The 13,247-nt window shown below is 40.4% G+C and overlaps 1 long non-coding RNA gene across 2 annotated transcripts in view; it reads right to left on the bottom strand.

Annotated features, from left to right (window-relative positions):
- The window catches only part of LOC127487137 (uncharacterized), a 117,149-nt gene that overhangs the window by 81,705 nt on the left and 22,197 nt on the right, over positions 1–13,247 (bottom strand). The window lies entirely within an intron of this gene.

The following is a 13,247-nucleotide window of genomic DNA, read 5'->3' as shown; positions in this document are numbered from 1 at the left end:
AAGGCATACCCACGATGGTGCAAGAGCACATAGCTGGGGTATTTACTCTGCAGGCGATTATGAAGGAATGGGTGGCCCAGAGGTGAATGGGGAACACAGAGACTAAAATGCAAGACCAGGACTTGCCCTCAACTAAACAGAAACAGCTTCGGCCTCCCCAGATCTTCAGAGAAGGCTGAATAGGAGACGTGGGGAGTGGCCTTTAGACTTGAAATATTCCTGTCTGGACCCAGCAGATCTGTAATCCAGCATTTGAAACTGGCACAGAGCCCAGGCATCCAGCTGACAGGTGTGCGGCCAGAAGGGCAAAGGAAGGCCTGTTGTATGTGAGATTTTACACGCTTACTCCTAAGACTCTGTCCCTAATGCGATTTTCAGATGTCCAGTCACTGCCTCCACTCACTCCTTGCCAGCAGAATTAATTACACTAGTAACTGCTGGTCACATAGCCAGGATGTGATCTCAGAAGCTCTGAACATCAAAGAAATTTTTCTAGAGCCCTCCCTGAACCATTAGAGAGTTTCATTTTCAGTAATTTTATTAGTGGGCATTTGGGTTTGGCTAAGTGGTCAGAGCTTGGCCTACCCTATTTAGTCCCAACAGGAATAGAGGAGATGAACTGAAATAAGGGTAGGTTTTATCTTCATAAAGCTGTGTTAAGACCTTAAACACGCAATGTAGCTAGGAGAGAGCAAAGACAAAAATCACTGCTGGACATGAGGCAGTTCAACTTCCTTCAGTTTTGTATGTAGGACCTTAATTCTAAGATATCTCACATATATATATATACATATATATATATCATAAGACATGTTCTGACACACACAAATATGCACATATATACATATATATGTAGAGTCTGTCATGACATATATGACAGTACTTCAAAAAGTTCATGAGAAATATAATTAAAAAACAAGTTGATTTTTTACAAAAAAATTCACAGCCATGCACAGCTTTTTCATAATATGCATTTTCCATTAACTTTTTGAAGACCCCTTGGTATGTTACATATATACATACAAATATATGCATATGTTTGTGTGTATTGTGTGTATGTGTGCATATATGTACATATACATATGCATATGTATATATATAAAAACACTATGCACTACATGATAGGGAATACAATGAGGGTTAGAAATGAGAGAAAGCAATGATGTGACGTAAGAAGTAACAGAGTCAATTCTTTCTGTATGGGGGATGAGAGGGATGCAATGCTGTTTTCACACAATCCTGTAACACTGTGAAATAGCATCAGATGATTCTATGCCTGTTAATTCTTGTTCATACACAGTGCCTCAGTAGGACTGGAGCATCTGTCATTTAACAGGAGGAAAGAACCAGGGACAAAGGAATTTTTCAGCTTGAGAGTTACAAAAGAAGCCCTAAAAATCCTAACTCAGAAACCAGGCCTTCATTTGGGAGAGCCAGTCTTTGTTGCAAGAAGAAACAATTTGTGTGATTTCAAGGAACCAAGGTATAGGACAAAAGATTACATGATTGAAAGGTAACCACAGCACATGAAAAGATGCTGGATAAGTCAAAATAGCTTTTCATCACCTCAGGGGGAGAAGAAACACCTTACTTGGACAAGGAAAGATGCCAGGGAGGAATTAGGAAAGGGTGGAGACTGGTACTATCCCTACTTCTTTTCTTCAATTAGGTATTAAAATTTCAAAGAAGGGACAGAGATGTGCAAATAAGTTTGCAAATCTCATGTGAGAAAACCTGAGAGTAAACTACTTTGCACAAACTACCAAGGCAAGAGATAAGCTCAGAGAGGGGAAAATGGAGGCACTAGGAAAAAAAACCTGATTGTTCCTCAATTTGGACAGAGCTACCTACACAGAACATCATCATCACCATCACCATCAACATCAACGTCATCATCATAACGCTCTGTCTTCTTTTCCTCTATCCTGCTCTGCAACGTTGGAATTGGAGGGAATATTTATTCTAGTCTCGTATTTCAGTGAAAAGTTAGTTCTAGAGAAACATCTCCATTTTCTCTCCAGATCCTTCTTATTTGTCTCCATGGGAGGAAGTATGAAGCTGTAGTTGGAATATGCTTTGGTCCCCAAACTCCTGCAGATGTTTAAACCCAAAGTCATAGGTTAACAGAAGGAAAGTTAATCCAATTATGGTCATTGGAGCTCATTATGTCAGCTGGGACAACCCCTCAGAAGGTAAATTCTTGAGAGAAGGTTGGTTATAAAAGCCTGAGTTTGGTCAAGCCACTGTCTTTCACCTGGCTCACCATGTGAACCTGCTCCACCCACATCCCACCACTGCCACCACCCTCACAGAGGAAACCACTGCGGTTGCTCAGGCTTAAACCTGAACTTTGAAAACTGTGAATCAAAATAAAACTCTTTCCTCTGTAAGCTGATTGTCTCAGGCTTTTCAATTTAGTAACTACTAACCAATACATATGGCTTGTTTTCCTGCTAATTTGGGAGAGGGACAAAGCACTCTCTCAGGAAACTGTCTCTGGGACAAGGGAGGCAGATTCTGTGGGTGTGGGGCTTGAGAGAGATGTCCACGCACAGGAATATTCTCCCAGGCTTCAAAGCCAGAATCCAGCCCATTATTATCATGATGATAACTAGCATTTTTCTGACACTGGATCCTTAAAATCTTGACATCACAATGTCTTCAAAGGTCTTAATATTAAGGAACAATCTGGTTTGATAAATGTGCATAGCACGGAGTGCAATTGCTTGTTCATGAGGGCTACTGTATTTTGACTGTATTGACTAATGAGTGGTTAATAATATTATATATTGAATGACAAAGCTGAGTATCCAGCTGAGTTTTCTTGGGAGCACAGAGTAGCAGAGACCACAGAAAATGAGTGAGCAAGCAGTTTTTAACTCTGATTTTATCACCACAGCCATCAGCACTTTTTCAAGTACATTTTTTAAAACTTAGATTGCATGCTGTTAAGCTTCTCTACTTGGCAGAAGGGAGCACTACTGTCCATGAATTAAAATCTCACAGGTACGAGAAATTTCAAAATTTACATATACCTATGTCAAAGGTCTTCAGAGACACAGGATGCTGTGGATTACAAATGATTACAAAGCTATTTTTACTTGTTCAAGGGGGACAAGAGCATGCTGGAGTCTTCCTAACTTGTCCATCAAGAAATAATGAAGGAGTTGCAGGACATCTTGAAATATCCACCTGGGAATGGCAGAAGAAACTGCAGACAGACAGCCCACGAGCAGCACCCTGGGGAGAAATACATGCTGCATCGCAATTAAGGAACACGTTGCCTCTCTGAGCACTATCTGGACCTGCATCTTCAGAAAGTCAAAAGGTTGAAGCACGCTTGCCCCAGCACACAGCTCAGTGTGAAAATGTCCAGTTCTTGCACTGAAGTCCTGTAAGCTCAACTGCAGTGTTCTTCAAAAACCAGACATTTCCAAAAGTTAACCGGAATGCCTGACTTTTTGTCCAATGCTTCACACCAGACAGATCCAGGAAACCTAGTTTCTGAGGTCAATTTTTTTTTTCTAGAATCCCCAACTGATAGACAGTAAGATGAGATTCAGAAATCCTCTAATTCAAGTTCAAAGGTTGATAGCATCCTCCAAACATCACTGTGGGGAACCATGTGGAATGCATATAGGATGAGCTCCATTGTGGAAGGAGTAGGGTTAGAAAGGTTAATTTAATTCTTTACAGCATAGACAAGATCCAAATCCAACTCTCTTGATATTTAAGGCTCAATTCACATTGATTATGCAAAGTGCAATGGGAATATCAGGGTTATATAATTAATTTGATTTTTGAGGCAATCAAATTAATTTTCCCCTTATTCAGTCTATTTAACACCCCACAGGTCAAATTAATTGAGTGCTAAAGGCTATAGCTACACAGAAGAAACTACTATTCTTGGGCCTTAATGATAACAAACCAACCTAAAGTATAGGAAATCAATTAATTCACAATTTCAACTATTTACCTTAACATTCCCATTCATTTAATCTCCATGTTGGGGTGACTAACATTATTTTTTTCTTTTTCTTTTTTTTAAGCTTATAGTGGAAACAATGTGTAAGTCACAGCAGGGAGCTGGGATCTATAGTTAGAACCTGAATTGTATCTCACATCTACCACATGAATCCGTCCTGTCTTGGCATCAGTCCCCACACACTTCTCTTTGTTATTCTCCTCCTCTTCCTTCCAAGAGAGAAGTTTCTGAGCCTTGTTGCCTGGATTCAAATCCTAACTCGTTCACTTGATTTCATTTCCAGTTCCCTACCGATTCCTCGTGTTTGTCCTACGGATTAAAGAAGTCAGTCATGTATACACCTTGGCATGCTGGCGAGCCCGTGTGAGTGTTTAACAGATGCTAGCGATTTTCATCACAGTCTGCGGCATCACTACTGTCACCATCAGCAGCATCGTACTGTTCTGGATTCTCTGCTGCACTCTCTTCTCAAACACAGGCTAAGAGCAGACTCTTCTGGCCTCATGTTTTTATGTAGAGGAACTTCACCCAGAGAACACTTCCAATTTCACTTAGGCCCTCATCATTCCTACCCCCATGGCGGGGAAGAAAAGAGTGGCTTATTCTGTTGATGAGAATGGGGAAGAAGACATCATTTTTCTAAACTGCCTGAATATTTATGAAGCAAAGGGCGAATAAAAATGTCAGATTACTGAGTAAAATGCTAAAAGAATTTTTTGTCCTTAGAAATAAAGCCATGTTCTGGCTGAGAAAGAACTTTTAAGAACAATCCTATTCATAATAGCTACAAAAAGAATTAATATCCTGGAATAAATTTAACCAAGGACATCAAAGATCTCTATGATGAAAATTACAAAATATTAAAAAAGTAGAAGACAGAAAAAAATGGAAAAATCTTCCGTGTTTATGGATTAGTAGAATCAATATCATCCAAATGTCCATATGACCAAAAGCAATTTACAGATTCAATGTGATCCCAATCGAAACACCAATGACATTCTTCTCAGATCTAGAAAAAATGATGCTAAGCTTCATATGGAAGCAGAAGAGACCCCAAATAGCTGAATCAATCTTATACAACAACAACAACAACAACAAAAGCCAGAGGCATCATAATACCTTATTTCAAGACATCCTACAGGGCAGTTATAATCAAATCAGCCTGGTACTGGCACAAAAACAGATATGTGGACCAATGAAACAGAATAAAAAACTCCAGAAATCAATCCATGTTTCCATAACCAACTTATCTTTTTTTTAAAGATTTATTTATTTATTTGAAAGTCAGAGTTTCACAGAGAGAGGAGAGGCAGATAGAGAGAGAGAGAGATCCTCCATCTGATGGTTCACTCCCCAGATGGCTGCTACAGCCAGAGATGAGCCAATCCAAAGCCAGGAGCCAGGAGCTTCTTCCCAGTCTCACATGTGGGTGCAGGGGCCCAAGGACTTGGACCATCTTCTACTGCTTTCCCAGGCCATTGCAGAGAGCTGAACAGGAAGTGGAGCAGCCGGGTTTTGAACTGGCGCCCATAGGGGATGCCAGCGCTTCAGGCCAGGGAGTTAACCCACTGTGCCACAGCGCTGGCCCCCCAACTTATCTTTGACAAGGGAGCTAAAATCAATCCCTGGATCAAGAACAGTCTCTTCAATAAACAGTGCTGGGAAAATTGTATCTCTGCATGCACAAGCATGAAACTAGACCCTACCTTACACTTTACACAAAAATCCACTCAAAATGGATCAGAGACCAAAATCTATGACCTGATAACATCAAATTACTAGAGAACATTGGGGAAACTTTGCAAGATATTGGCATAAGCAAAGATTTCTTGGAAAACACTCCAGAAACACAGCAATTAAATCCAAAACTGACCGATGGGATTACATCAAGCTGAGATGCTTCTGTACTGCAAAAGAAATACTCAGCATAGTGAAGATGCAACTGACAGAATGGGAGAAAATATTTGCAAACTAGAAAAATGATAAAGAGTAATATCCAGAATCTATAAAGAGCTCAAGAAATTCAATAACAAAACAAATAATCCAGTTAAGAAATGGGCAAAGATCTTACTAGTCAAAGGGATCAGTTTAAGTTCATAATTGATCATAAAGATAAGATTAAATGTCAAAGGGATCACATAAACAAGACCAGTGTCTGCTAATAATAACCAATAGAATTAAAAAGGAGAGAACGATCCAACATGGGAAGTGGGATACACAGCAGAATGCAAATGCCCTAAACAGCACTCTGGCCTCAGAATCAGCCCTTAAGTCATTAGATCCGGCTAGAAAGCCCATGAAAGTTTCTCAGGCATGGAAAGCCAAGACACTACAGCAAAAAATGACCTAAATGAAATATCTCTGTGAGTGAGATCCCAATAGAAAGAACGGGCCATCAAAGAAGGAGGTTCCTTTCTCTGAAGGGAGGAGAGAACTTCCCCTTTGATTACGGCCTTGTCTAAATAAGGCCAGAGTTTGAACTCAAGATGCTTCCATAGCCTTGGCAACTCATGACAAGAACCTCATGTGATTACTGCTATCATAAATAAGAGGGTCAATTGTTAAATCAACAACGGGAGTCACTGTGCACTTACTCCCATGTAGGATCTCTGTCCTTAATGTGTTATACTATGCAAATTAATGGTAAAACTAGTCTTCAAACAGTACTTTACACTTTGTGTTTCGGTGTGGGTGTAAACTGTTTAAATCTTTATTTAGTATATGTCGCTCCCCCATTCGCGGAGGAATGACACTAGACCCTGCGCTGTTCTTTTGTCTGCTCGGTCCTTCCCGGGTTTGCTGCTGGTCCTTCCCGGGTTGGCTGCCGACCCCTCCACCTCCGTGGAGGGGCGACTCCCCCTGCCACTTTCCCCACTTCCGCAGAGGAGCAGCACACCGCCAGCCGGCTCTCTCAGGGGCTGCTCAGGTGTTCCTTCAGGTGTTCCCTGGTGCATGTTGTCTCTCTCCTCCTTTATAGTCCTCTTCCACCAATCCCAACTCTGCTACCCACACACCGAGCACGCTGCTCTTCTCCAATCAGGAGCAGCTCCTGCAGTTTATTGGTCGAACTGGAGGCAGCTGCGCAGAAGTTGTTTACTCCTCTCCCAGCGCCATATTGTGGGAGAGCAGATGCATAGAATAAGTCTTAATTCCAGTAACTTAGTCTAGTCCGAGTTGCTCCCCACAAGTATATACTAATTTGATCTTCTGTATATAAAGATAGTTAAAAATGAATCTTAATGAGGGGTGGGATGGGAGAGGGAGTGGGAGATGGGATGGTTGCGGGTGGGAGGGAGGTTATGGGGGGGAAACTGCTATAATCCAAAAGTTATACTTTCTAAATTTATATTTATTAAATAAAAGTTAAAAAAAGAAATGGGCAAAAGAGGCATTTTTCAATTTTCAACAGGCATTTTTCAAGAGAGAAAATCCAAATGGTCAACACATGAAAAAATGCTCAGCATCACTAGCCATCAGGGAAACGCAAATCAAAACCACAATGAGGTTTCACCTCAACCCAGTTAGAATAGCTCTCATACAGAAATCAACAAACAACAAATGCTGACGAGGATGTGGGGGAAAAGGTACCCTAATCCACTGTTGGTGGGACTATAAAAAGGTCCAGCCATTGTGGGAGACAGTGTGGAGATACCTCAGATAGCTGAGTATAGACCTACCACATGACCCAGCCATCTCACTCCTGGGAATTTACCCAAACTGAAAGAAATCAGTATATGAAAGAATGATCTCTACTCTCGTGTTCACTGCAGCTCAATTCACAATAACTAAGATATGGAATCAACCCAGATGTCCATCAACTGTTGACTGGACAAAGAAATCATGGTACATATACACTATTTACTCAGCTGTAAAAATAATGAAATCCTGTCCCTTGCAACAAAATGGATGCAACTGGAAACCATTATATCTAATGAAATAAGCCAGTCCCAAAAAGACCTGCCATATGCTTTCCCTGATCCAAGATAACCAACAGAGTAACTAAAATGTAATGTATTGAAGTGAAATGGGCACTTTGAGATTCAGTGATTGTTTACAGCCCCTTGTCTCTTCTGTTGAGGAACAGTATTTTTTTCTCTTAATACTATTTGCTGACCTCATTACTTAGTGTAGGGTTAAGTTTATGATCACTAAGTAAACTCAAAGTAGATCTTCATAAAATTAAGACTGGGAATGGGAGAGGGATGAGGAAGAAGGGTTGGAACATGGGTGGGAGGGAGGGAAGGGTGGGAAGGATCACTATGTTCCTAAATCTGTATATACATGAAACTTTATTTTTAAGTTCTACAAAAGAAATAAAACCAAGTTCTTTGATCAGCTTTGCTATTTTTTAAAGATTTATATTTATTTATTTGAAAGAGTCACATACAGCAAGAGAACCAGAGAGAGAAAGAGAGAGAGGTCTTCCATCTGCTGGTTTACTCCCCATTTGGCAACTGCCAAAGATGCACCAGTCCGAAGCCAGGAGTCAGGAGTTTCCTCTAGATCTCCCACATAGGTGTAGAGGCCCAAGGACTTGTGCCATCTTCCACTGCTTTCCCAGGCTACAGCAGAGAGCTGAGTCAGAAGTGGAGCAGCTGAGACTCGAACTGGCGCCCGTATGGGATGCCAGCACTGCAGGCGGTGGCTGTACCCACTATGCCACAGCGCTCTCCCCAAGTTTTAGTATTAACAAATGTAATGCTCCCAGCTGTATGTGACTTCTGTGTCCAGCTCCACACCAGCTCCAAACTCTTCAGAACAGGAGTGTTAGGCACTGCACATATAAGGCTTCAACACGAGCATCCACTCAGATTCTACCCTTTCTTCTGCATGTTCACCCCATCTCTTCAAATCTCATCTCTCCTCTACACGTGCCTGTCCACTTCCAGAACAAACTTGCCCAAGCATTTTTAAACACTGGAAAAATCATGTGCACTGTTTTCCCAGTACATCGAACTCTAGCAGTCTTTGAACTCTAACAAAGTATTTCTGTGAAATCTTCAATTTTGTTGTCCTTTGAACCTGCTAGTCTTAAATTAGATATCACTTCCTTCAAAGAGCCTTTCTAATCTCTCCCATCCTCAACATAACTCCCCTAATACTCTTTATTTTTCTATTAAAACACTGTATGTACCTTCTTTTTATTGTCTCTTTACCTCACTTGTATGTTCCCACATTTAGTAAAATACTGTATTTTGTTAACCACGGAATCGTCAACACATATCATCATGCTGACACATAGTAGATGTTCAATAACTGCTCTATTAAATAATGAATAGGGGGCGTACTTAGCCTAGCAGCTAAGCCTTCAGTTAAGACACTCATCTTCCATCTGAATGGGAGCTCTCTCTCTCTCTCTCTCTCTCACACACACACACCCTCTGCTTCTCTACTAAACTAAATTTTAAATGGATAAGGTGCTTATGTGTTACCTTACATTATGGTAAATACTAAGGGTAAAAGAATGTAAGGGGAAAGAGGGACACAAAACAAAGTAACCTGACTTTAAGAAGCTTGCAGTTTGCATTAAGGAGCAAAATTAAGCAGGAAAAAAATAGTGCTCTGAATGGCTATGCCTTATCTTTAGAAGAATAAGTATCAACAACCACTTTTCAAAATACATGTTAAAGTGGAAGAAGAATCCTACTTATTGGTAACACAGAATTCAAAGGAAAGGCAATCACGGTGCTTTTGACCATTTATTTCACAATCGTCTGTTGCCTTTAGGAATCCCAAGTGAGCAGATCTGACCATCCCTGTCAGCGGCCATTTCCATCCTTGCCTTTATTCAATGCAAGCAGCACTAGCTTGTTAAGGTTGGCTTGGGGTTCAATTGATTTACATTTCATTAACGTGGACAATAATTCCTGATAAGTATTCATGTGCTCATAAAATGTCACCACTACAAATATCCATAAATAATGTCACCCTGTACTGGAATGTGCATTGATGAAAAATGTCATCTTGAAGCTAATCACAGATCATGCTGCTGTCACTGATTCCAGGATTCCATTCTTAACAGCTTGATACAGCAGTGGCTGGGAGTCTTCCACGGGCTTGGTACATTATTAGGACAATGTCACTTATTTTATCAACACCAAAAAGTCAGCATTGAGTCATGTCACTTTTTGAACAGAACACCATGAGCATTTTCTACCAAAAAGTAATTAATCATATTTTTAATCATTGCCTTGTTACAACACGCACGGCAGGCTGTTCTAGGAAGAACAGTAGGTTAGTCAGCTGGCTAATGAAACTCCACTGGTGAGCTATGCATTCACTCCTTGCTGCACAGACATCAGACATGACTCAGTGGCTGTAAATGTCCAGGCACATCCACACAGAACTCATCAAGGACCCTGGAGGTTCGTTTTTGTTTTCTTGAACATGTGAACTCTAAGCAAGTGGTAGGAATTAGGGAAATCAATTGCAAGGCCATTTTCCCCACTAACAGCATGCCTGCATTGTGCCGGTTGCATGCCAGGGAAGAGATCTGCCACAGTCACCCAGACACGTAGCCCCTCAAGGCTTGTGCCTGGACTTGCAATCAATCCATTAAGTTAATTCAACACGTTCAGCGTACCTGTCTAGTAGGCTTTAAGAGTTCTGAATATAGCCAAATCAGAAAATCAAAGCTCAAGCAAAATCAAAATGTTGCCGACCATAACTTTTTCTTACTAAGCATATCTACAATTTGTGAGGTTGTCAATTGAAGCTCTATCTTTTTAGAGCTTTGAGTCGATGCAATATATTTTCTAAAGACAAAACTAAAACACCATAAGCAGGTCTCCATCATGCAATCTGTGATGATAGTTAAAAAAGAGATAGAGAGAAAATAGAATTCTGAATATTTATCAACTTAACACAATCTGTAAGTTGAACATGCATTTATATTTGTTTATAATTGTTTTATGACAGATACTCTATTATTTACAAGTAACAGTTTCTCCAAAATCTCAACATGGCTCAGATATTTTTAAAAATGCTTTGTATCTGAAAAGCAGAGAGAGAAAGACAGAGGGTGGGTTGGGAGAGAGAGATCTCCCATCTGCTGATTTACTCCCAAAATGCTCACAATGGTCAGGGCTAGGCCAGGCCAAAGCCAGCAGCCAGCAACGCAATCTCACATGTGGGTCACAGAAATCCAGTGACTTGAACCATCACTGCTGCCTCTCAGGGTGTGCACAGTGAGAAGCTGGAGTCAGGAGCCAGAGGCAGGAGTCAAACTCCAGTGTGGAACATGAGCATCGGAAATGCTAGGCTAAAGTGCCACTCCTTCTAAAGTGCCATTTATGTGGTTCCTGCTATCTACCTCAGCACAAGGTACGCAGGAATGTAAGGATGAAAATTTCAGGAAAGGGCTCAGGCCATGCCTAGAGGACTCAAAGATTGTGTTTTGAGCCTGATGTGCTCCAAGTTTCTAAAAGGATTTTTAAAAAATCCTTTAACTGTACTGACCAAGTCTATGGGGGAGAAGGTGTATAATGCTTATAATTTGGATTTAGCCTAAATACTGATGGCTTAATTGACCACCAAGTATGTACTCTGGAACATTGTTTTAGAATTTCCCTAATGCCCCACCAGTATGCCTTTGTTAGCAAATGTGCCATTTTAATTCTTCTGGTGTTTTGCAACCCACTGCGTAACAGAAAAGGCCTAAGTTACACTGAAATTCAGTTCCTAAAGCCAGGCACTGTCAGCAAGCTTCAGGATGTCGCCTTTTTCTGTCCATCTGCAGCTTTTCCCCCCACTCCCAGCCCCACAGACACACAGATTTCCAGATTTTTATAAAACTGCCAAGCTAGAACCTATATAGCCATCCCAAAGTTAAACAAAACAGTCAAAGCGAGCATCGGACCTCGCAGTTAAGACGCTGCTTGAGATACCAGATCCCATAGCAGAGTAGCTGGCTCCGCCTCCTCATTACAACTTCCTGCTAATGCAGTCCCAGAGGGTGCAGTGGTGGCTCAAGTGATTGGGTTCTGTCACCGTGTGAAGACCTGGATTGAGTTCCCAGCTGCCAACTGTAGTCTCAGTGCTATCCATTCCTTGTTAGCATTTGGGGAATGAACTGGTGGATGTAGTGTGTGTGTGTGTGTGTGTGTGTCCGACTGTGTGTGTCCCTCCCCACCTTGCAAACAAAACATACCAAACTTTTTTTTAAATCCTCCCATATTAAGAGATGGTCTTTTACATAGAGTACTTTTTACTTCAACATAATTTGTGACCTGATATTACAGAACAAACTCTCTCATTACTCTCTGACTTCTCAGCTGACAATCAAGTATAGTCCTTCCACTGCAGATCTATGACTGCTTACAATTTGACATAAGTAGGAGCTTCAAAAAGGTCATGGAAAATTCCCATTATCTTTTAATTTTATTTCTCCATGGATATTTTGAAATCCCTTTGTATTTGTCTCTCCTCTATTAGAATATAAGCTCAATAAGGGTTAAAACATGTCTTAAACTTCTTTGTATTCCTCAGGTGCGTCAAAATTTTCTATAAAACAATAAGCAGTAAATGAATATCACTGATTGAGAAAACATATGAGATAAACATAATAGCTTTTGCTCAGTGCACAGAATTGGAAGCAAGCCTTCTAAGGCAGGAAGGACAGTAAAGATTTGAGAATAATAGATATCTTTATACTCTCACTTTGAATCTCAGCAGAAAAAGAAAATAGCTTTTAAACCACAATGGTACTAAAACAATTTCAAATACTTCAAAACTAAACTCCAAAGTAAAACTAAAATTTCTAATAGAATATAAAGAATCTTGCCTGTGGTGTAAACACTATTAAACCCAGATTGTGAAAGTGGGAAGTTAAGACATCTACATTACCTAAGCAAAGATTGGTTTATGCCAAAAATTATATTATGTTCCTAATAATTACATTCCTGAATTGTGTGTAGATATGCTGTGTGTGTGATTATTAATCTTTCTTTAAATGCATGCTGGTTTTGTGGGGGAAGACCCAAAAATCACTGTGACGCTTGAATTTAAAAGTAACCTACACACTATAATCAAAACTAACGTTTACTGGAGAGTTCACAAAACAACAGGTAAAACTTGACATTTATTCTAAAACTTTAAAACTATATAAATAAGGTCATCTCTCAGTAACTATAGGGGACTAGCCTCAGGACCCCTGTGGGCATGAAAATCTTCAGATACCACAACCCCTTATGTCAAAAGATGTAGTATCTGCACAGGATAGATAGCACACATCCTCCCACATACTTAAATTTAGATGTCTTAC

The sequence above is a fragment of the Oryctolagus cuniculus genome, chromosome 8 (assembly GCF_964237555.1).
Source record: "Oryctolagus cuniculus chromosome 8, mOryCun1.1, whole genome shotgun sequence".
Lineage (NCBI taxonomy): Eukaryota > Metazoa > Chordata > Mammalia > Lagomorpha > Leporidae > Oryctolagus > Oryctolagus cuniculus.
Note: the sequence above shows the minus strand (reverse complement) of the source record. Positions and strands in the feature narration are given on the sequence as shown.